The sequence below is a fragment of the Chlorocebus sabaeus genome, chromosome 10 (assembly GCF_047675955.1).
Source record: "Chlorocebus sabaeus isolate Y175 chromosome 10, mChlSab1.0.hap1, whole genome shotgun sequence".
In the NCBI taxonomy this organism is placed as follows: domain Eukaryota; kingdom Metazoa; phylum Chordata; class Mammalia; order Primates; family Cercopithecidae; genus Chlorocebus; species Chlorocebus sabaeus.
Window position 1 is genome coordinate 114,522,769 of NC_132913.1, and position 25,767 is coordinate 114,548,535.

Below are 25,767 nucleotides of genomic sequence, written 5' to 3' on the forward strand. Positions count from 1 at the left end.
TGCTGGCATGTGCCACCATGCCCGGCCTGACTTCTTTTTTTTTTTTTTTTTTTAAGTTGAAGGTACGCATAGTATCATCCACTGAATGTCCTCCATGTTTTATACATAATTTTAAAAACATATAGAAAATGTATATTGTGCCAGGTATGAGCAAGATAGCTTCTCCCCCACCCCAACGCCCACCCCATGTAAAGAAAGATAAGAACCAAATTATCTGCCTCAGGGAATGTGGTCAAATGGAAGAAAGAGAGACAGGGAGGGAGGCAGGGTGGGTGGAGGGAACTAGTAAGGCATCAACAAAAATAGCTACTACCTATAAACTCATACTAACCAAAGAGAAGGGCAGCAGATGATTGGGGATGTTTAGGGATGGGGTGGGATGGGACGTGTGGATGGACGGATGAAAGGAAAGTGGTAATGTTTTCCTCATTTGTCTCCATGATGAAAAAAGAAGCCATTAAGACCAACTGTCATCACATTCCAATTCTTATTGGAACTGATGCAATTAAGAAAATGTAAAATACCGTGGTGTTTTTTTGTGTGTTCTTTAGGCTTGAGTCTTTACTTATGAGGAATGTTAATACAGTGAATTTTAATGATTATTGCTTGTGGTCCTTTCAAAAAACTGCCTTTTAACATGTTTCTTATTAGAGAGGAATGAAATTTTTTTTCAGGTCTTTCGTAGTTAGGAAAGTTGCAATTCACATGAGCACCAATTAGAGACGGTGATAACCTGACGGCATGGTGCGGCATTTAAGGAGAGCTCAGCTGACACTTTTTGAAACTGTGGAAAAATGTTAGTTTGAGAGCCAAATGGCAGCGGTTTGGTCCTATAAGAATTACACAGAGTTCTCAGTAATATAGTTATTCTAAGGCCTTAGAAATGGCCTGGTCCAGACTGCCTTGGCACTCTGCACCCTAGAAAGAGAGGTTGTTATGAACTCAGAGCCACATGGCCTATCAATCCCCGGGCTTATCTTGGAATCTACATCATTACACCCCCAATTCAAAGCTGTTTCTACCTTATCACCTAAGTTTGTTTTAATTATAATATACAGTCAAAAAAGTTAAGTTCTTCATGAAGGGAAGCAATAATGCACATTCTGACCATCACGAGCTATTCTCCAGCCATCTTAGAGGATTGTCGGTAAGATCCTCTGGTACCTACATTCACTTTGAGAAGCATCTTGTGAACAACTACAGAGAGGTGGGAAGATCATTATTTTAAAACTTATTTTAAGTTTTAACAGGTTCCAGCGATCATTTTGGTAATGTGTTCTTAAGACCAAAATTATGAAAGCTGACAACCTGGCAGGTGTTGGAAGACTGCAGCAGTACATCTCTGCCATTTTACATTTAGTGTTAGTTACCTGGTTATTTTGGCTGCTCTCACATGTGGGAAGAGGGTGGGTGGCATTGCACCATCCTCCCCCCACCACGTCCTCTGAAGCACAGGATGAGATTAAATGGAAGTCAACTGCTCTTCTTCCTAGGTGCTCATAGCTTGCGTTCATTTAACGACTGTTGATCGAATACCTACCGTGTTTCTGGTGCTGTGCTGAGAGGATGGTAAATAAAACAGACAGCACCCAAACCCTGAGTGGAGAAACTGGACAGTAAAGAAGACAGGGAGGGGGAAGAGAGAGACAGAGATACATAGATAAGTTTTTCTTATCTATAATTTCCCTTGGGGGAAAGAAGTTAGCTAAAATGTATGTATAAAATTTGAGACTTTAAGGAAGTCTAAGGCCTGATTTGTTTTGTTTCTTCCTAATAGATTAATTATTAATAGTGAGGGTGATTGATTTTTTTAAATTCGGAATATCGATATTTCTTAGACCATAGGTTCATTTTTTTCAGCAAAAATTTGTGGAGTACCTACTATGATCAAGAGAATGTGCTTATAGATTTAAGAACCCATGATTTAATAATCCCTTGTTTTGTTTTTATTATTTTATAACAAGGTAATAGTTTTTAGCTTTCCTACGATACAACTAGACTTTAGTGACAATAAAAATATTAGAAGAAAATAATGATTTCTAGTCACTAGCAAATAAGTTGCTTTGTTCTTTCAACTTTTCATCTGGTATTAAATATCATTGCCCACTCCACCCCCCAACCAAAAATAAAGAGCGAGAGAAAGAGACAGGAGAGAGGATGAAGAGATGGACAGAGGGATAGATAGGCAGACGGATTGATAAAGGTAGTTAAATTTGGAGGCAGCGCTGTGAAGAAAATAAATCGGTATGGTTGAAAAAGTAATGGGATTGGGAGAGGAAACTAGTGGGGCAAAGGGTCAACAAAGACCTTTCTAAGGAGATGATAATTAACATTTAGATTGAGGCCTAAAAGATGAGAAGGAGTGAAAGGGGGCAGTGCTTAGGGAGGAAAGAGTATGTTCATATAACACATGTTCATACATGTATGGCCGGATGTGTTAGGGGTGGGAGCAGTGCAGTGGGGAGCGTTCACCCAGAGGGACTTGCCTTCCCACAACACAGTATCAAGGTGGGGGAGAGATTGGTGTGCTTGAGGGCACTGAAAGCAGGAGAAGTTGCCAAGCAGTGAGTCAGGCAGTAGACTGGGGCCAAGAACTCACAGGAACTTGAGGGCTCAGGGAGGGTCGCTTGGCTGAGAGGGAGTGAGCTCTTCTTTTGGATGCCCTGCCTGGCTCTGCCTGAGACCTTGATGACGTCATCAGGGAGATGCAGTTGGTAGTGTCAGAAGGTGGGAGACAGGAGCCCTGTTTGCACACCCTTCCCAAACCTCAGTCAAGGGATCCATGTGCTTGTTTTGCAAGATCTTGGAACCACATAAGGTAGCAAGTCATTAATTAGAAAGCCACAGTTAAGGTTGCGGTGTTTTGCATTAAAGCTTGTTAAAAGTTGTTAGAGCAAGTTAAGCACTCTCACCTTGTCCCAGGGGCACATACAGCTTTTCTGAATGTTGTTTTGATGTTACTCTTTGTTGTACAATATGCAGCTTTTTAGCACCTAGGGTCACTGATCTTTCAGAATGGGACCACAGTGTCATGTCAGCCCAGCTGTGTCCTCCCATACTGGTTTTGCTGTTCACAGTAATATATCTGCATGCTAGGGATGCCATAACAAAAAGACTGAGAGGCTTACACAACAGAAGCTTATTTCTCACAATTCTGGAGGTTAGGAGTCCAGGATCAAGGTACCAGCAGGCTTGGTTTCTCCTGAGGCCTTGCCCCTTGGCTTGCAGGTGGCTGTCTTCTCACTGTGTCCTCACTTGGCCTTTTCTCTGTGCACACACATCCCTGGAGCCTCTCCCTCTGCTTATAAGGACATCAGTCCTGCTGGATTAGGGCTCCACCCCATCGCCTCATTTAACCTTAATTGCCTCTTTAGGGCCGAATCTCCAAATACAGTCACACTGGGGGTTAGGGTTTCCATAAATGAATTGGTTGGGGGGGACACAATTTAATCCCTAACAAGTAACGATTATCTACCGAGTGCTTAGCACATGCAGATGCTAGGGTTAGTGCTTTACTTGGATTCACATATTGCAATCCCCATGACAGCCCTATGAACTGCCATTTCAGAGATTTGGAAACTAATACACAGACAGATGAAATGAGTTACACAGATTGTATGATTAGTCAGTGGAATTCAAATTCTGTGCTATCAAAGTACCATCGGAACCTCACACTGTTTCTCAATCTCTTGGCGTCCCCTCTGGGAGTCCCACTGTGAGTAAGTGGGACTTGCTCCACTTGCTCCCACGCCCCACTGAGCCATGCCTGCCTCCATCCTGAGGCGTGCAGTCCCATTCAGCCTTCTCCCCAGACTCACATTTTAGCATTGATGTGGTCCCCTCTGCTAGCCAGTCATCTGGCCTCTCCAGACACCCCCATGCCCTTGTGTCTTTAGTAATAGCTGCAGCAGTAGGTTCCATATTTGACTTATTCCCCAGAAGACACACAAGCCTGGTGTTATCATGTGTTACCTATTATCACCAGTCCCCAAGGTCTCCTGCTCATGATTTCAGGGTGTAGGTCACACATTCTGCTGGGAAGATAAAATTTGTTGTTGTTGTTGTTGTTGTCAGTGTTCATCTATGTTTGGGCTGTATCTTTTGTACTCTGACATCTTTGTTAGAATTTTGAGTGGAGAAATGACTTGGGGCCCAGAATCTTCTAATTATTAGGTTTCCTCTTCCTCTGAACTGCTAACAGAAAGATCTGCCTCCCCCGTGCTCAGAAACGTTAGGACAAATGACAGAAGCTGCAGTGAGTGATATAGGAAAGGACACTAGCCAGAAGCAGTGAGCTGCAGGAATCCTAAGCATGACACAGAGACAGAGGGATCATGGTGTCATTGGCCTGCGTGGCTTCTGGCAGTTAGACCAGCTCTTTGGCAATGTGATGTTCCAGGGCCAAATCACCCCTTATTGTGTTCCTCTGTCCTTCTAGCTTATGTGTGTCCTCCACACCTGCTTCTGTGCTCTTGTTTACTTACTGCTTCAAGGTTGAAAAAGATAAGAATATTTCTTGATTGGTGGTCTCAATGTGGTATCTTTGAAGTTTATGGAAGTTCCCATCTGTAATAGATCTTAGCAAAAAGATTCTTTATTCATTTTAGTGATACTGCCCATGGAGGCAGAAAGGCAGGATGAAATTCACACCAGATTCCAGTATTGTTTTAAGCACAAATAACCAAAAGGGCCCGATGTGAAGGCACATCAAGCACTTGATATGGTTTGCTACTACTGACAGTGGGTAACGTGCAGGATCAGGTGTGGAACCAGCTCAGTAATCTAAATGTAAGAGCTAACACTCGAAAACTCTTAGAAGAAAATATAGATGGACATCTCCATGACCTTGGATTAGGCACCAAGAGAATAACAACAAGAGAAAAATAGATAAATTGAACTTTATCAAAACTAAAAAATGTTTGTGCTACAAAGGGTACTATCAAAGAAGTGAAAAGAGGCCAGGCACAGTGGCTCATGATGCCTGCAATGTCAGCACTTTGGAAGGCTAAGACATGAGAATTGCTTGAAGCCAGAAGTTCGAGACCAGCTTGAGTCTCAAGACCCACTCTCTACCCACCCCCACCCCCAAAAAAAAGAAGAAGAAAAAAAAAGTAGTGAAAAGATCATCACAGATTGGGAGGAAATATTTGCAAACCATGTATCTGATAAGGGACTTTTATCAAGTCTATATGAGGAACTCTTACAATTCAATAACCAAAAGACAGCCCACTCAGAAATGGGCAAATGATCTGAATAGACGTTTCTCCAAAGAAGATATACAGAAGTCCCACAAGCACATGAAAATAAGCTCTATGCCATTAGCCATCAAGGAAATTCTGATCAAAACCACAATGAGATACCACTTCACATCCACTAGGATGGCTATAATAATTATTTTTAAAGGCAATCTTAGGCTAACAAGGATAAAGAGAAATTAGAACCCTCACCCAAAACTGATAGGATTGTAAAATTGTATAGCTGCTTCGGACAATAGTCTGGCAGTTCCTCAGAAGGTTAAACATACAGTTTAACCTGAATATATTCATCACTGGTTTTTAAGAGAAATGAAAACATATACCTATACAAAAACTTGTATATTAACATTTATTATAATGTTATTCGTAATAGCCAAAAAGCAGAAACAACCCAAATGCTGATCAGATTGATAAATAAAATGTATATGCATACAATGGAATATTATATGGCCCTAAAAAGTAATGAAGTGCTAATACAGGCTACAATGTGGATGAACCTGAAAGTATTATGCTAAGTGAAAGAAGCCAGTGACACATGGCCACATTATATGATTCAATCAATATGAAGTGGCCATAATAGGCAATCCATGAAGACAGACAGTGGATTGGTGGAGCCAAGGGCTAAAGGTAGCAGGTGGGCAGTGAGAGAAGAAATAGGGGGTGATTGATAATTGGCATAGAGTTTCTCTTTGGGGTGATAAAGATGTTCTAAAATTGATTGTGGTAATGATTATACACCTCTGTGAATATCATAAAAGGCATTGAATTGTCCACTCTAAATAGGCGAATTGTGTAGTATAGAAATGAAATCTCAATTAAGCTGTTGAGTAAAATCTCAATGAAGCAATTATTTTTTCTTAAAGTAGGTACATTATCCTAATAATAGAGGAGAAAAACTGAAGCTTACTGTGTGGTATTCCAAATTGAGCAGTTTGAGTTTAGGATGAAGGATTTTTCTGGGTGGGTGTGTGTGTGTGTGTGTGTAAAGCTGGGATATTGAAATTTTAAAGATGCCAGATTCTTGGGCCATTTCTTTTTCACAGACTCCAGGAGTTGGATACCCAGTCCCTAATCCCTCTTTGAGTTCATTCCCTTGATTCAGTTAGAGCTAGACATAAGGCTTTTTTTCTTCCCCTTTCAGATCTTGGAGTTGGATACCCAGTCCCTAATCCCTCTTTGAGTTCATTCCCTTGATTCAGTTAGAGCTAGACATAAGGCTTTTTTTCTTCCCCTTTCTGATCTTTTGAGATCTCTTAAAGGACTTTAAGATTTTATAAAACCATACTCTGGTTAACATGATAAACCTCAAGGATCATAATATATGTGCCCGGAGCCACCTTATCCTATTGGTAATAGTTCTTTTTAGCATAGAGCAGCCTCAGCAAATCTAAATGTCTTCAGGAGCCGAACAGATAACCCATAAATCTCATTAAACCAGTGGCGAATTGTGGGGCCTATTGAGTCTCGATTTCTTAACTGAAATCTGGTTTGTAGTACAAAAATTGTTCTAGGAATAATAATACCTTCTTTTTGTAAGGATCAAATGAGATGGTGTTTAGGAAGGCACCGTATTACATGTAGAGAGCTATACAGTTATTAATTTGGATATGAAATGAAGTCTGTTCTTTTCTCAAAGAATTTGTAAAGATTAATTTTTATCATTTTATTGACATATAACCCATAATCAAGATAATTAACATAGCCATCACATCAAATAGATTCCTCTGCCTCTTGGTAATTTATTCCTACCCTCCTCCACCCTTATCCCTACAAGACACTGGTCTTCTGTCTCTGTGGTTTAGTTTGCATTTTGTAAAATTTTTATAAACAGAAACATACCACATATATTTTTGTTGTCTGACTTAATTTACTCAGCATAGCTACTTTGGGGTTTATTCATATCACTAGATGTATTAGTAGTTCATCCCTTTTCATTGCCAAGTAGTAGTCCATTGTACAGATATACCATAAATATTTGGATTTCCAGTTTTTGGCTGTGGCTAATAAAGCAGCTGTGAACATTCATTTACAAGTAATTTTAAGGATGTATGCTTTCATTACTGTTAGGTACATACCTAGGAGTAGAATCATTGGGTCGTGTGGAAAGTGTATGTTTACGTTTTTCTGTTGTTGTTTTTGTTTGTTTGTTTGTTTTTGAGATGGAGTCTCGCCCTGTTGCCCAGGCTGGAGTGCAGTGGCACGATCTCAGCTCACTGCAACCTCTGCCTCCCGGGTTCAAATGATTCTCCTGCCTCAGCCTTCTGAATAGCTGGGACTACAGGTGCACGCCACCACATCTGGCTAATTTTTGTACTTTTAGTAGAGATGGGATTTCACCGTGTTAGCCAGAATGGTCTCAAACTCCTGACCTTGTGACCTACCCACCTCCTAAGTGCTGGGATTACAGGCATGAGCCACCGCACCTGGCCACGTTTATGTTTTAGTAAACTGTCAAACTGTTTTCCAAAGTGCTGTTCTATTTTACATTCTCTCCACCAGTGTTTGAGAGTTCAAGGTCCTCCCTATCCTCCCCAACACTTGCTGTGGTCAGTCTTTTTAACTTAACCCAGTCAGTGCCATCTTGTGATTTTTATGTGTGTTTCCCTCATGAATGAATAATTACATTGAACATCTTTTCTTGTGTTGATAAGTCTGTTATTTTGGCATCACTTCATGTTCAGCCTATTCTGTGCATATGGGAATTTCACTCTTTTAGCTGATTGCATTGGAATGCTGACCAACATGTCATTAAGAACACCAGTGGATTTTCTGTTACTTTATATTTAACTGGGCATGTTTGTGAAATGTTCCAGAACATCCTCCAACTAAATTTTCTTTGTATGTGTTAGGTTATTTCAATGCTCTAAAATTTTGACCAAATTGATTTTTAAGGTGTTACCAGATTTCAAGGCAAAATTAGGGGTTATCAACTTATTTTATTAGCTGTCTAATTATATAAATTAATATATATACAGAAGTGGATTTCCAGTTGAAATAAGCTCTAATATTGACATCTCGCTATATTCAGAAATAAGATGCTTGAGTTGGGAGGGACCTTAGCAGACACTCTCCTCAGCCATTCCCTTCATGCCCCCTGCAGCACTCATAAGGGGGTTCATCTTTTTCCACTGTCAGAGATTTGAATATCTGGAAAGACCTTGTACAATAGACGTAGAACAAGAAAAATTCTGCTTTTGTAGATTGTTGCTAACTGATCTTAATTTGAAATTGTTTTATGGTAGTTATTTGATGGTGGTTATCAGGTGTGATTTAGCTAGCCAGTCAGCCAGAACGAGCACTGCCTATTAAGAGTTTCATTGCTGTGTTATTTAATTTATGTAAAGCGTAAAAAGGGGTGCAGGAGTAGGCAGAAAGAGCCTAGAATCTCTATTCCCCTCAGTCTGTGATGAAGGCAGCCCTTTGCAAGCCTTGCTTTCACAACCTCAACATGGCATGGGCTTTGCAGTCAGTCACATCTCAGTTGGAATCCCAGCTCTGTCTCTCCTTCTCCATGAACGGGGTCCTAAGGGATTATGGGTATTTTGTGGGTAGGGAGGTATATTATACCCTCCTCGTGGGGCAGCTGGGTGGGATGCCTACCTGAGACAGGAGATGGAGGGCACTGGCACCAGGAAGGCACTGGGTCTGTTTTCTTTTCTTACCTCTTCCTCTTTCTCCTCTTCCACCTGTTTTCTCTCCTCACCTATCTTAGGTCACTTACAGAAATCGTTCTTTTTACTTCCGTTTCAATCAATTTTGGAGATTTCAGGGGCCGGGCGCGGTGGCTCAAGCCTGTAATCCCAGCACTTTGGGAGGCCGAGACGGGTGGATCACAAGGTCAGGAGATCGAGACCATCCTGGCTAACCCGGTGAAACCCCGTCTCTACTAAAAAATACAAAAAACTAGCCGGGCGAGGTGGTGGGCGCCTGTAGTCCCAGCTACTCGGAGGCTGAGGCAGGAGAATGGCGTAAACCCGGGAGGCGGAGCTTGCAGTGAGCTGAGATCGGCCACTGCACTCCAGCCTGGGCGACAGAGCGAGACTCCGTCTCAAAAAAAAAAAAAAAAAAAAAATTTTGGAGATTTCTCCAAAAAGATAGTAAGGGTAATGAATACTTAAGCAGTAACATTTAGCAAGCCCCTTTTATGTACCAGGAATATCAAGTACATTTCATGCATTTTTTTTCATTTACTTTTCACAAGAACTCATGAAGTAAGGTACAATTAAGGCAGAGAGGAAACTGAGTGGGTGATGGAGTCAGGTGTGAACCCAGCCCTATCTGACTCTAGAGCTCTTAACCACTCTGTATATTGCCCCTATATCTAATTTTAGGAATGCTCAGTTCTCTGTGTTTCCACCCCCATCCAGATGATGATAATACGAAAACAGTAACAGCTGGTTACATACCTTGTGCTGACCACTGGTCTGCCTGCTTTCCACACATTAACTTGTGTAAGGCTCACGGTAACCCATTACAGGTTTGGTTGCTGTCCCCATTTTTGCGATCCCCATTTTTCAGGTGAGGAAACCAAGGTGCAGAGCGGCTAAGTAACTTGCCCACTTACTCAGGTTCAAATAGAGTTATAATTGATGTTCAGTCTGTCATTCTTAACGCCTCGGGTGTCTTTCCCCATCACTTCGTCATTTCTTAAAATTCATTTTACACCCATTTCAGACCAATCAGAGAAGAGACGGGAACTCCCTCCTGCTTAGCTTGGACATCCCAGCTACTCTTTCCAGTAACCTGTGGAGTTCTTTCCTTATCCTTGCTGCAGTCTAAAGTGGTGATATATTGGACATTTCATCCAAAGGCTGAACTGAGACTAATGCCTAAGCGAGAAAGAAAAAATAGCAAATTCATTAACTAGGAATCTATTTACAGTCAATTCCCAAGGCTCATTGTGCAGTCAGTGGTTCTGCATCATTTAGAGTTGCTAATAAATGAAAGTCTTTGCATCTTTCCAAGTGCCTTGATATTTACAAGTCTCATATTTTACCATAGGAAGTGGCTTCAACAAGCATATTCATGTGTTGACAGTTCTAATTAATACAAGTAATTAGCCCTGACAGAACTGTGAAAAGGAGACCCATTCATAAATTTGCTAATTATGTTACTCTGCTCAGAATGTAATCGCAGTCTAATCTTGAATCATTTCTGTATATGGGCAAAAGGCCATCTTACTAAATTCTTCAGACTTTTATATTTACTTCTCGTAAGAGGATTTTATTGAAATTAATTTGTGGTTGCAATTTAATGTTCCAGTATGCAGGAACTAGTGAAGAACACAGATTATAATCTTCCCAGAAAGAAACAAGAAAATGAGAAAAGGCAGACAAGGGAGGAGGAAGGCATCAGGTACCTACCATATGCTTTCTTACATGTAAAGCTTGTACCTTTCTGCCTATTTTGATGCCTTTTCTGAAAATGAAGGTAGTCTTATTTAGGCCACTGGTAGGTTTATGGTACAGAAAATTTGAAGATGGTTGGTTACTTTGATCCAGAGTTGAGCCCTCTTCTCTTCGATGTAAATAGCCTGCTTTTTCAAGTGCTTTTGTTCTCGAGCAGGGGTTCTCAGCCTTGGCACTATTGGAACTTTGGGCTGGATGATTCCTCGTGGAGGTGAGTGTGACTGTCCTGTGTATTGTGGGGTGTTAAGTAGCATCCCTGGCCTCTATCCACTAGATGCAAGTGCACCTCCCCCTAGTTCTGACCCCCAAAAGTGTCCCCGAACATTGCCAGTTGTCTCCTGGGAAGCAAAATCACCCCTGCTCGAGAACCACTGTGCTTGAGGGTAAAATAATCCAGTAAAACTTCTGTATAGAACACTTATAGCAGCTGTAGCAAAATCAGTAAAGCACCTTTTCTTGGAATCATTTACCAGGCATCATGGTACAGAATCCAGATTTGGAATGATATTCCTTGAATTACAATACCTCCTTCCTACTTTTCCAGCATTAAGCTCCCTCTGGTCCTCTTAGATAGAAAGTAGACTTGTGCTTGGTAGTAAAGTAGCTTATCTAAAACTCCTTTACTTTTCTTTTGGTTAATAGATATACTGGGCTCTCCACATTGATGGATTTAACATTTGAAGTTCTGATTACTCGCAGGTGACTCCAGTGTTCTGAGTAATCAACTCCCAGTGTTCTTTGTCTTCCTTTCCAGTTCATTGATTCCTTACTTTGTGGCCTTGCTTTCCTCCCTCCGCTGCCTAGATTTCTGGTTCTTATAAATACCTTCCATGTCCTTGCTTCTCAGCCTTTCTTCCACTTACCTGGAAAAATCCCAGACTTGAGTGAGCCTGGCCACTGGGCTTCTTGGAACGTGGATCTGGCAGCTAAGCCTTATTAGAGAACATGACTCAGCAGAGCAGACTGAGCCTGTTACACATGCACATTAACCTCTCAACTATCCTAGACCTTCCCTAAGAAACTGGAATCCACCCCTAGGTAATGCCCCCAACCTCCCATCATGAAAACTACAAACGTACCTATTCTGTACTCACCACCCCCTTGCATTTAACTTGTTCCTTCCTGACACCTGGGCAGGGAAGTCTTCTTCCCTTATCAAAAGCTAATCCTTCACCCACCTACCCCAACTTCTCAGAAAAATATTTTGTTATTGATTATTCCCTTTTCCCTTGTGTCTTCAGCCTCTTGGTCTCTACTGGATCCCTTCCATCAACACTGAAACATATTCTTAGTCTCTCTCCTCTCCTATCTTGAGAGAGAGAGGAAGAGAGCAAGTGAGTATGCAATAACCCACAGCAGCCTTTCAGTAACCATCCCTTCCCTTTCCATTTCCATTCATATTGTCCTCTTCAACTTTGAATCTTGCCTCTACTACTACAATCATGTTGCTACTCCCATTATTCCAATGAAACAGTTCTAGCTAAGTTCCCCTGCACCTTCTATGTCGCTAAGGCCTGGAGTCACTTTCCTTCCCCAAATTTACTTAACATAGTTAACTACTCCTTCCTTGAAACCATTCCTTTTTTTCTTTCTTGTTTTCCCAGTGTCACACTTTCCTGGCTTTCCCGCTATGGTCTGGTCTCTTTCCTGGGTCTTCTTTGCAGGCCCACCCACCTCCACTTTACCTTTGAATATCAGCCTCCCTAATGACTTAATTCTAGGTCTTCTTTTCTTCTCCCAAGGCTTTAGTTGCTATTTATATGCTGGCAACTTCCAAATTTATCTCTTCAGCCCAGTTTTCTTTCTGAGCTTCTAAAATTACATATAAATGTACTCAAGGACATCTCAGATGCATCATGTACAAACTGAATTTATAATTCTTTTATACCTGTGCAGCTCATTCCTTTCCAAGTGTGGCCTTTTGGACATAGTGAGTAACCAAGCCTTTTTGATGGTAACTCAAGATACATCTCAAAACCTTTCACTTCTTTTTACATCCATTAGTGAGAACCACTGTTCTTTACAAACAAATAGTAGAAGGTAAGGATGTAGAAATAAGAACCAGGTCACACAGGGCCTTGTAGGCCGTCTAGGACTCTGATTTTTCCCTGAATGAGATGGACCCATTAGAGGGTTTTGCACAAAGGAGTAACATAATCTAATTCAACTTAGAAAGATCGCTGTGGCTGCTGTATTGAGAATAATTACAGAGCAGCATAGTGGGCTGAGTGCTATCCTCCGAAAGATATGACAACCCAGAACCTGTAAGTATGACCTCATTTGAAATAAGGCTCTTTGCAGGTAATTAAGGTAAGGATCTCAAGATGAGACCATCCTGGGTTAGGGACAGGTGTCCTGATAAGAGACAGAAATGGAGAAAGCAGACACAGATGAATGAGCCATGTGAAGACAGATTGGAGAGCAGTCACAAGCCAGGGAACACCAAGGATGGCCAGCATCACCCAAGGCTAGAGGCATGGAATGGGTTCTCCCGCAGAGCCTCCGGAAGGAACCAACCCTGCCAACAACCTTGATATCAGACTTCTGGCTTCCCAAACTACAAGAGAATAAATTTCTGTTGTTTTAAGGAACTCAGTTTGCAATAATTTGTTATAGCAACCCTAGGAAACTGATAGAAGCAGCAAGGGTAAAAGCGGAAGACCAGTTAGGAGTCCATTGCAGTAATCCAGGCAAGAGAGGACTCGGCTGCACTTAGGTAGTAGCTGTGGAGGAGGTATAAAGAGGTCAGCTTCTGGACACATTTTGCAGGTAAAATAAAAGGGTTTTTTGACAGAATGCTTGCAATTGTGAGAGAGAGAAGTGAAGAATGACTAAGGTTTTTGGCCAAAACTGCTGGAAAGTTGGAAGTAGTTCAGGTTTACAGGAATTAGAGTTCAGTCTTGGAGTCGTATACATTGAGAGACTCAGTAGAGCTCCATGTGCCATCATCCTGGACCCCTGTTGACTTTTAGGGACAGCACCATGTTTGAGAGGCTACGGAAGAGACCCAGAGCCAGTGAACAAGACATAGAGTTTATTGAGAGGACTTACAGCATAGTCTAGAGGCAGCGGGCTAGACAGGAGAACCGCAACTGCTTGAAAAAGCACGAAGTTTATGGCAAAGACACAATGAAAAAAACCACGGGCCAATATCACTGATAAACGTAGACACAAAAATCCTCAACAAAATACTAGCAAACTTAATATAGCAGCACATCAAAAAGTTAATTTACCATAATCAAGTAGGCATCATTCCTGGGATATAAGGTTGGTTCAATATATGCAAATCAATAAATGTGATTCGCCACATAAAACAAAAACCATATGATTGTCTCAATAAATTGCTAGCTTTTCCAGCATTATTTAGGAGAGTAGTTAACTAGTGTTAAATAAATAGATCCTTGATGCTACTCATCTTGGAGCTGTGGAGAGTTCCCCAGGTGAGAAGCAGGTCAACCACAAGCAATGCCTGCAATTTGGGCCGTCTGTCCTTGCACTCTTCACCGTAAGGCTCGTCCTTGGTATCAGTTTTCTCTGCCTACGGCACCTAACTAGATAGAAGGGATTCTTCTAGGGGCCTCCTCAGTAGCCCGAAAGCAACACTGTTCAGTAGAAGTATCTGCAGTAACGGACGTGCTCTGTGTTTTCATTGTCCAATATGGTAGCCACTAGCCACAAGTGCTGAGCATGTAGAATGTATTTACAAATGGATAGTAGGAGGTGAGGATGTAGAAATAAGTACAACTTAGTGCAACTGAGGAATTGAGTTTTCAGCTATACATAATTTTAATTCATATAAATTTAAATAGCTGTGTGTGCCTGGTGGCCATTGTATCAGTGCAGATCTAGAGCACTGGTTCTAAAAGTGTTGCCTGGAAGCTTGTTAGAAATGCACATTTTTGGACAGTGGCCTCAAACTCCTGGGCTCAAGCAATCCCCTCACCTCAACCTTGTGAATAGCCAGCCGAGACTACAGGCATAGGCCACCACATCCTTTTTAATTTTTTTTTTTTTTTTTTGTAGAAATGGGAGTGGGGTGGGTTGTGGAGCATGGGAGATCTGCACCAAAAGCTGTGGGTGTGAGATGCAGGATTCTGTGTTTCAATAAGCTCTGCAGGTGTGATTCTGTTGTACACTAAAATTTGAGAACCATTGCTGGATCCCACTCTCAGAATTCCTGATTTAGTTGTTCTGGGATTGGGTCTGAGCATTTGTTTTTCTAACAGATTCCCTGATGATGCTGTGATGCAGATCTATATCACCTGAGATCTGTTATAGAAAATGGACCAACTCTTTGTGAGGTGGCTTCAGTTCCCAAGAGTAAATTGTGTAAATCCCACATAACAAATATTTCAAGTCAGGATATCCCAAGTGTACCCTCCATACTTGATGAAAATCTTCCTAGCTTTTTTCCCATGATCTGGTAACAAACTGCGTCTGGCTCATAGGAGGACCGTTAAGTACTTGTTGAATTAATAAAGAGATTATATAAATTAGCCTGAATAAAATATCTGAAGTTGAGAATTCTTATCCCACCTCTAACTTTATGCATGTGAGGGCTTTTTGGCCTTCATGATAATCTATTAGTGGAATTCCACTTTTCTGATCCGTAATTCTACAACTCGTTGTAGAAGTCATTGTTGTAGTAATTTTTCTCTCTGTAGCTTGATACATTTTAATTGTTATAGTGGAAAGAAGGTAATTCTTAGCTAGAGAAGGGCGTAGTGTGTCCACACCCCCAACAGGCATTTGCAAACTTGTGTGTGAGAGGTCTTTTAGGTTGTTGAAATGATAGGAGTCAGGGTAAAGGGGATATAATTTTCATTCAGTGCCGGGGACCCAGAAATGTTAAATACCCTGCATGCATAGGACTGTCCTGTACAATGAAGGGAAACTCTGTAACCTGTTGGTAGGTGACAGTAATATTTCTTCAGTAAAATTACTTCTAAGGCCATGAGGCTCTTTGGCTACTTATATCTCTTCATGCACATTTTGTATGAGTTTTACTTATCTCACAGGAAGGTGAAGCACCCTCTGTCGGGCTCTTGCATAACATAATTTAATTCTTGCAGCACATATTTAGTGCTCTGTGGTTTACAAAGATAGGAGACATGAGCCTACCTACAAAGAAGTTACAGTACCAGCAATAAGTTGGAAATGATGTAAGAGTTGTATAAACTGTAGGAACACAGAGGGGATATTACCTGGTTTATCAGTTAAGGTTCAACCAGGAGACAAAACCAGTGGAGACATATATTAAGAGCTATTATTGCAAGGAAGTGCTTACGCGATTGTAGAGGCTGAGCAGGCAAGTCCAAAATCTGTAGGGCAGGCCGTCCAGAAGAGTGAGCAGGAACTCTCAGGCGCGTGGCTGAAGCTGCAGTCCACAAGCAGAATTTCTTCTTCTTCAGCGAAGTTTCAGCTCTGCTCTTAAAGCCTTTTAACCAATTGAATCAGGCTCATCCACATTATCTAAAATAATCTCCCTTAAAGTCAGCTGATTATGGACTTTAATCACATCTACCAGATACCGTCACAGCAGCACTCTGATTAGTGTTTAATTGAATAACCTGAGATGATAGCCTAACCCCCCCCCTTGACACACAAACAAGAGCATCGCACTTGGAGATTGAATGTTTGAGCACTTTCTCTGAACCGTGGCATTTGTTCTGACCCTTGAAAACGGGGCATTTTTAAGTGGGGTGGTTGACCTTCTAGAGGGGGTGACTATTAAAAATTAACCAACGGAAACAATAAAAGAAGCCAAGGCATGAAAGTATAATCAGTGTTTGCAGAATGGCTATTTGTTGCTATGTGGCTTTTCCCTGAACCTCAGCTCTCAATTTCCTCATCTAAGAAGTGGGTTCAGTACTTGTCATAACTGTCCTCCAAGATGGAAGGAAATGGTATTTGAGGGTGCCTTTTGGAAACAGTAGTAAACACTATGATTGCTAAGGGATTTCCTTCCTTCCTTCCTTCCTTCCTTCCTTCCTTCCTTCCTTCCTTCCTTCCTTCCTTCCTTCCTTCCTTCCTTCCTTCCTTCCCTCCTTCCCTCCTTCCCTCCTTCCCTCCTTCCCTCCCTCCCTCCCTCCCTCCCTCCCGGCTTGGACCAGGCCCGGCTTGGACCAGGCATAGACACGGGCCAAAAGTCAGGCAGGGATAAACAAGGGGTTGCTTTGTCTCTGGCTGATGTGAGATGGGCACCACCAACTAGAAGCTGCTCTTCCCGCATCAGAACCCTGAGGTGTTTTGTAGTCACGGTGGTGGCGACAGTAGCATTGGTGAGAGTGTGAGTTTGGTGTGATAAAAACCAAAGGCTTGGCAGGTAACACAGAGCCTGATTGTTGCAGGTTTTGTCTAAAATTTGTGTTTTTAAGAAACAAAAAGTGACAGTCTCTTGACCTTAGTTCCTAATGGGCTAAAAGAATGAAAAACATTCCTGTATATAAGTCTGTGCCCAACTGTCACAAAGAGGCAATAGCCATTTGCTCTGGGCTAAGACGGCTCAGCCTTTTTTTTTTTTTTTTTTTTTTAAAAACAGAAGTAGACCTGTTTTTGATGCTTGAGATATTAGGGGTGAGGGAGAGTCATTTATTATAAACGTGTTGAATACTTTGCCTAAATAGGGAAAGGGAGTTAAACTAAGTCCAAGGAAGCTGTTCCAACTTTCTTAGGTAATGGCCACTATGGCCAATTGACTCCGTCACCAAAGAAAACATCAGAAAATGATGCTAACATGAGTACCGTTTGACAGACTTCTTTTCTTTTCAGAGCGGTGTCCTACAAACCAAACAAGTCTCCCCCAGTTGTTAAAGCCATTTGCATTTTGAAGGAAATTTAATCCATATGTTCCTGAGTCACTTATGCCTAAGTCATTAAAAAGTTATGTTTTAAATGTGATTTCATGTTTGAAGTCATTTTAGAGTATTTTTAGTAGACGCTCATTCTTCATAATGCTAAATTTTTCTTGGTTTGTTTTCTTGTTTTATTTAAACACACTGTATATCATCTTAACACATCCTGTGGTGAGGCACAAAGGGAATCTTGAACTCAGAAGGAGGGTCTGGTGTACCGGAGTAACACATTTGAGGCAGTCAGTTTCTATTTTCAGAAGTTTATAACTGTTCCCCCTCTTCATTTTTGTATTTTATGTCCTGGGCCACTTTTAACCTGGTCACATCATCACCCCAGCCCTCTCCCACCCCATTCCCCAAATGGTTGTCCATGAGATGAAAAGGGAAAAGAGAAAAGTGACAAATAAAATCACATGACCTCCTAGGATATATTTCTGTGCTGTGCTGTGTGATCCTTTCTTTCCAGAATGGAATGTATTTTCCCCTTTTACCTACTGTTGTTGCTAGCCGGGAGAATTAAGGTGTTTCTCAAAGTGTCAGCAAAAGAGAGAAATAAAACTGAATCGAGGAGCATTTCTCCAGCTTCTCATTTTTAGGGCAAATAGAAGAAGATGGTGTCTGCTTAGAACTGAAACTAATTGAAAAACGGTTTCATTTTTTACTAAAATAAGCTTCCCCCCCAGCTCCCCTTTTTAACCTTTGTCTGTTTGGAGTCTCATGATATGGACCAAGTTTTATCTGTACACGAAGCATCCTGGTTTGTGTGTGAATTTGTCCATCGTGAACATCTGTTGGCTGCCAGAGGGCACGGAAGCTGCCTTATTTTTAGGCAGTGTAGAGATCCGTTTCCCTTCTGAGTGCCTGCTCGGGCAGCAGGTGTGTAGCATCAAACATAGCAAGAGGCATTCACCACTTGGCGGAATAAAGATGTAAGGAGTTAACACTTTTTCTTTTCATCTCTGCCAGCCTATGAAATACTTTCCAGTGTACTTTTTTTATTTGGTTCTCAAAACTGCCCGGACGACCATGGTTTTATTTTGTTTCCGTAAGGAAACTGAGGCTCAGGGATGCGACTTTCTTCAGGATTTCACAAGGTGATCTTGGCAGCTGGTGTGTGCCTCGGAGAGGAGGGATGTCCTGCCCATCATGTGGGAACATTTGAGGACCTTCGTGGACTTTTACTTTTGAAAGCTCTGCCCCATGTCATTTCAAGTGTATTAAAACGTATGCAATCTCGTATCTGTCCCACAGATCCCGTGTATAATATATATCATCATATATGTGAGTCGAGTTGTAAATAGTTGAGATGGTATATTTCATAGACACTTAATTAAATGTGTATTACTTCTAATTTTATAGTTTCTTTTATCATTTTGGAGCCAACTAATTATTTTGAGGTCTGGAACATTTTCATGGGCCTTTAAAAAACTCACCCTCCCTGAGTGCTGTCCCTACAGTGGCTGAAGCCGCCTCTTGTTCTCATTCACTCCTGTTTTCCTCCTCACACCTGTGGCAGAACCGAGGCAGGTGCTTAATACTTGTTGGTGAATGTGCGAGTGAGTGAGAGAAGGAATAGAAGTAACAAATAAGTGAAGTACCAGTAAGCGGCGAAGTCTGGTGTCGAAGGACATCAGGACATCTGAACCCTTTGCGGGCTCATTTCCTTTGCACTGCCGTCACAGTGAAGCAGAACGAGCATCTTCAAGCTGTGTATCAAAGTGTATTCCTCCTCATTTCTCATTGTTTTGTTCCAAGCCAGTTTTCTTCTCTGTTACAGCTAAGGCATGAGAAAGAATAGACTACCAGGTTATTTGACTTTTGATAGCTTCATGAAGCAGCAGTAGCCACTTTCAGATCATACTCCATTCTTTTCTCTCTGTTTAGTTGCTATAGTTTAGTTTTTTGCCTTGCAAATATGGGATAAATGTGGCTACTAATATTCAAATATTCAGACAAGTTTCTTGACAAAACAGAGAGGTGCTTTTTTGCCTGTTGTTTCTTTTGGTTTGTTTTCTTTAGAAGACTAGACGTTTGCTCTAAGTTATCTGTCATGTGATTTGTGTGTTTTGGTGAGATGTGATTTTTTTTTTTTTTTTTTTAATCCAAAGGTGGATTTTTGTGGCCTTTCTTCAAAGCTCTAGAATTTGGTGGAAAGGAACTGATTGAACATGACAGAAAACTAGAGAGAAAGCAAAAGTCCACCTCTTTTTTTTTTTTTAGTTTTACTTTAAATTCTTGGATACATGTGCAGAACATGCAGGTTTGTTACCTAGGTACACATGTGCCGTGGTGGTTTGCTGCACCTGTCAGCCTGTCCTTTAGGTTTTAAGCCCCACGTGCATTAGGTCTTTGTCCTAATGCTCTCCATCCTCTTGCCCCCTAACACCCAACAGTCCCTGGTGTGTGCTCTTCCCCTCCCTGTGTCCATGTGTTCTCATTGTTTAACTCCCACTTACGAGTGAGAACACGTGGTGTTTGGTTTTCTGTTCCTGTGTTACTTTGCTGAGGATGATGGCTTCCAGCTTCATCTATGTTCCTGCAAAGGACATGATCTCATTCTTTTCTATGGCTGCATAGTATTCCATTGTGTGTATGTGCCACATTTTCTTTATCCAGTCAATCATTGATGGAAAAAGCCCACTTCTTGAGAAAGAAACACAAAGGTGCTAAATGAGAGGAGGGAAGAGAGAGATGGGGATTACCTAAAGAGCAAAGCCATCGTCTTCTTTCTCAGCCCTGCTATGCTGCCTGGAAAAAGGGGTCTGCCCCTATGAGTGGGCCTGGGAAGGCTGCTCCACCCAGTTCATCTGGACTTCCAGGGTCACTAGATGGCACCAGGGCAGATGTGGGCCACACTCAAAACCCTGCAGTGCTGCTTCATGGGCCGAGTTTCTGGGTCAAGGCAGGAGCTGGAAATGGTGGAACTTGCCCTCCATCTATGGAGTTTTTGAGTCAGTCATTCAGCAAATAATGACTGGACACCTGTGATAGTGACCTGACAGTGAGCAGCACAGACTATCTCTTGAGTCCAGGGACTCTCTGCTCACACTTGGCCAGGCTCTTGGTCTTCGAGGGTGCCTTTCATGAAGTCTGTTTGAAATGTTTTGGTTTTTGTCAGTTTTTGGTTGGGTTATAGGTAGGTTCACAAGTTACCATGTGTATTCAGAAGACCAAATCCCTCCATTTATCAACTAAAGTTAAAGAAAGGAAGGAAGCCTGTAGCAAAAAAAAAAAAAAAAAAAGGCATGCAAACCTTTAGGTTCCCCCCATTGCTATATGATTTTCTATATTTACGTTTTACGTTTAGGCCTGGATTTCAGAGTAGAGATTCAGACCCCTACCTGAGTTTGGGTTGTGCCCTCTGGCTGCCATCCTTCCTCACAAAAGTTCCTCCCTGGACTTCAGCCTCAGGGTTCTTGTTCACTTTCAGTATTTGCTTTTTGCAGTTTGTGTGTGTGTGTGTGTGTACACAAAACTCTATAGTGTTGATTGTCCTTAAATGATCTTCTTCTAAACTCATCCAAACCATTTAATTTGTAGCAGGAATCCCAAAGTATATCCTCCCCAGAGAAAGAATGAGATTTGCCTGGCATCAAGTCCAGGAAATAATTACTCAAAATATTGTGTAGGACATTTTCCTGTGCTAGAGATGCTGGTGACCACAAAATGGGTACCTGGGGGACATGTCTGGCCTCATTGTCTGAGAAAGTTGGGAAGTGGGTATTTGACTATTCCCCTTTCCACTCTGCTTCCTCATTTGCTTTGCCATTTACCCAACTGCCCCCATTCTAAGACTGGTGCTTACTGATCAAGAGCAAAGCTCTATGCCTTAGGGGTAGTTTATAAAATGATTCCTAGATGTAATATTCACTCTCTTTCCTGCCTAGTCCCCTTCAGCAAGGACCTCTCTAACATTTTATATTTGAATTGTTTTCTTCCAGAGACAAAGGTAAGTTAGATCAAGAGTAAACAGACGGAGATGTTCATTCTTGGAAGCAGCAAGCATTTTGTTATCATTGTTATTGTCTGAGCAAGTGAAAACCAGATGAGAGGGGCCTTGACCTGCCTCCTTCACTAGCAGAAGTGAAGTAGATCATATCTTTCTTGCAGCATTCCTGTGAGAGTTAGAGCAACTCCAGAGCCCATGAATAAGGCTACTCTGTGTTAGAATGATAATTCTGCCTGTTCATCCTCCTAGCTGCCCACCCCTGAGAGTCTCCTTTTCGTTCACTTGGGCTCTTTGGTTGCAGAGTGGCTGCCTCTCTGCAATGAGCTTGAGGGTTTTGTGGCGAAGAGGCCCAGAGCCCCTCACCGCCTTTCCACATGCTTGCCTCCTTACCCAGTTTCACAGGCCTTGACAGTTGGCCAGCATTTGTCTCACCTGCGATTCCTTTTTACATAGCACTTGGTGTAACACTTCAAGGAAATAATTAGCATTCTGAGTCTTCTCTGCCCTGTGCATAGAATGTGGGGAGGTTCTGCTGAAGAGGGACTTGAGCCCAGAGTATTGTATGGGTGTTGCCTTTTTGAGTCCTGAGTGTCAAGGTATTAACTTCTTTAGAGTCACTTTTTCATTGAACAAGGATGTACAAAAGAGGCATCTAGTTATTAGATTCTTCTGGTTTGGCTGTAAAATAAATGGAAATGTACCCGTGGAAGTGATTTGCATAGATTTCCAGGCACTAGGATCCTCTTTAGTGTCCCGCACCCAAGAGCAGGGTGGATACCCACTGCAGCCTGAGAGTCGTGAACCGTACAGTGCTCCTGGTGTCATTGTATAATTGGAGATCACTCTTTTCAGGTACCTTGCCAGTGCATGGCTCAGGCACATCCTGGAGATCTTGGTGCCCCCATTACCATTTTCAGGCCATGTATCCCTTCCAGGCCGTGCTCCTGTGGCACAGACAAAGACCTAGTTCCACTGCTCTGATGGCCACACGTGAACCTGCAGCAGTGACTCCTTGGTACATGGAGAGAACTGGGACTCTTAGTGGGTAGCAAGAAAATTATGTTTTTAAAACCACCAGCTCCTCCTTCCAGTTAGTTGGCAGTTCCATTTCTAACATAAAATCTTTCAGATCTGAGTTCTCCTAGGGCCTCCCAGGATTTAATATGGTGCCCCAGAATGATAAATGAGAATAAAGAGAAAGTCTTCATAACAGGACCATGTAGAAAACGTGGAATCGATGCCCCTGAGGTAACTAACTTGATTGTGGTACTCATTTGACTACACACGCACACACACACACACACAGACACACCTATAAATACATCTATAAAATCATCATGTTGTATACCTTATACAATTTTATTTGTCAATTAGACCTCGATAAAGTTGGAGGTGAGGGAGGTCCGAACTCAATGACAGTTTGCTTTCCTCAGAATGGCCATGGGGTGAGGGAGGGCCCGGCTCCTAGAGGGAGCAACTTCTTGATTTTCCTCATTCTTTCTCATTTCCCCGCCGGGGCCACCCAGAAGCCAGGCCAGTCCTATTCAGATGATAGAAAACCTTGTCAGTCCTCCTAATGAAAGGGGGAGTTTGGTACATAACAGGGGAATCTGCTTGGATTTAAAGATGGTGTCAAACTATTGTCCAATGCAGGGAAATGCATTTATTTCTACATGAAGAAGGAACTCTAAAATCTGTTAGGCTTGGAATTTTCGACAATGATCTATACATAAACTCCTTAAGTATTGCCTTGTGTACTGACATATTAAAAGTTATGATGATGCTTAGGAACTACGTACTATTTAGGAAATATTTGAAAAGAGATAATACACAGAAGCAAGATTTCATTGTCGCCAATAGATAGCAAGCAAGGTTACCTTGTCCCTCTGAGGGATCTGATTGAGTGCATTTGACTGCAGGAGTAATATAAATGGCCCCATGGTGTTGTGTTCTGTATCTAGATCTGGGGGACAGTCACACTCATGGTTCCAGTTGAAAATAGGTCTCCTGCCTCCATTAGCATAACAGGGCCTGTCTGGTCACAAGTCCTGACTGTTTGGTTTGGAGACTATGTGCAGTATGGATTGGAGCAGAGGTGCAAAGCCCCAAGTTTTGGGTACCAGGGACACTTGGAAGGTGTGAGAGCACAGCCTGCTCTTCCCTCAAGGCCAACCCGAACTTAGCAGCCAAGCAGGGCTTCTGGGGCAGTCCAGGTGTGGAGCTGTTGTCCATTGTCACTTAAGTCCTCTGTCACCTTGTCCGTGTCCTCTGGTCATACTAGATCTTGGATATGCCCACCCCCCCAGAGACACCACTAGACAAAGAGAAATGAGGATGCCTAGTCAATGACTTCCCAAGTCCAAGTCGAGATGTCTGCTTCAGCTGCTTTGACAGGCAGCAACATCAAAGGAGCAGTATCCCAGTATCCCAATATAGTAACAATTTATTGTAAATTATCAAAATGTGTGAGCTTTACCCACACCTCCTTACCTCGAAATCTGTCCCTGCCTTCCTCTTCTTTGACCATCCCATGTTCACTGTGTAGGAGACTCACCACCGCACACTGATGAAGAACGCACACAGTTCTGTGCAGTGCTGCCGCTACCTTAAGCTTGTCTAGAGGAAGAGAAGAGACCCCAGTCTAATTTGACACATCAGGCTATTGTCTTATTTTGAGAGGAGGCTTACCGGGGGCCTGGGTATGGCTTGTAAGTGCTGTAGGCACAAGGTACTATGACTTGGGCCTATCGAGTAGGTGTCTGGAGTGAGGCCTCTTGGCCCTGGGGCACAAGGGCAGTGATAAATTTCAGTGACCACCATACTGCTCTGATATTTTTCCCCACTTGGCAGCATTTTATATATAAAACTGAGGCTTCATTTATGTTGATCCCCTCTTCCCATTGAAAGAGCCATCATCTTTTTCTTAGAGACCCCAAACAAACAGGGTAGATGGCAGAGGCCTCTTATCTGGCACAAGACTCGGGTTCCTGGTTTACCCTTCAGGCTGGGATAAGGCTAGCCCCACAAGTGGGACTCAGAAACAAGCCACTGCTCTCCTGAGTGCCTGTCTTCATGTGAAAAGGGATCTTTGTGGTCATTTGTTTCTATGCCTTTGTTTTGGAAATGAGGAACTTGAGGCCCAGAGAAGTCAAGGAGCATCACTGGATGTCTGGCATCTCTGGTTTCCCAGTTCAGTTTGTGTCTCCCCTTCAGCAAGCTCCCCCTCCCTTTAGTTTTGCATTTAACACAGTCTTGCCTTCATGACTGCTGCCTCCTTTTTTTCTGTAAACACGAATATGAAGTGTATTTGCTTTGCTTTTCAGTCTTGTCTGCCCCACTGAGTGTCCAAAATAGCCGGCTGGAATTCATGAGAATGTTATGTCTTCAGATGTTTATAATCCAAAAGAATCCCTTATGGTTTTTTATAATAAAACAACTCAGATGTTGGTATTTTGTGTTGGAAAGGCGAGCGAAGTTCACAATGCAGCAATTACAATGCAGTGCATTATGTATAATTTGTAGCCTGCCCCAGGAGCGATGGTGAACTGTGAAACACCATCCTGGCCCTGTAGCGTAATTAGCAGGATCCAATGCTGCACAGGGAGAAGCATAATAGTTGTCATCCGAGGTAAATAAAAGTAAGGAAAAGTTCTGATACACCCCAAATTATATAAAGAGCAGCCCCTATATCAGGCTGCATATATGTCAAGAGTCTTCATTGCTAATTGAAGAAATCTTTTGAGGTTTAGCAGCTCATAAGTTCACACTGGGAATTGCCCTGTTGTTCTAAGGTTGTAAGTCTTGTCTTTGAAATGTAACAGTTGTACTTTTATATTGAGTTCCTCCAATAGTACCATTGTAAACAGGAGGAGTTTGCATTTTAACGTAAGTTTGAACAATGCGGTTTTAAAAGAGTTCACCACATCAAAAAGAGGCTGTTTGGACATGTTTTATGCATTCTTTTCTCTATAGTATTTAAAGCTATAAATGACTCATAGAAGTGTGTTCCATTTAGATCCATCATGTTGGTGTAGTGTCCTCACTGGAGCTTGTACTGCCCTTATTTTTTTCTACTCTGAGATAATTATCTGAAAACAGGTCTAGGCCTTTTGCCAAATCACTTGCCCTTAATCTGTCTTCAGATCCATAGAAGCAATTCTAGAACACTGTTACACTTGGTCTAAACAGCAACGCACTTTGTGCCTTTTTGTGGTCATCTTTTTTTTTTTAATTCAAACATTCAATTTGCACTTTTTTTTCTCCATGTACCAAGTACAACCCTTCCTATAGCCTGCTAGTAC

General features: G+C 42.0%; 1 protein-coding gene and 1 non-coding gene across 7 annotated transcripts in view; one reads left to right on the forward strand and one right to left on the reverse strand.

Moving 5' to 3' along the window:
- The window catches only part of RHBDD1 (rhomboid domain containing 1), a 161,332-nt gene that overhangs the window by 114,586 nt on the left and 20,979 nt on the right, over positions 1-25,767 (forward strand). The window lies entirely within an intron of this gene.
- LOC119625525 (small nucleolar RNA SNORA48) lies at positions 16,771-16,903 on the reverse strand. The gene has a single exon (XR_005241718.2). It is a non-coding gene; the product is annotated as a small nucleolar RNA SNORA48 (small nucleolar RNA).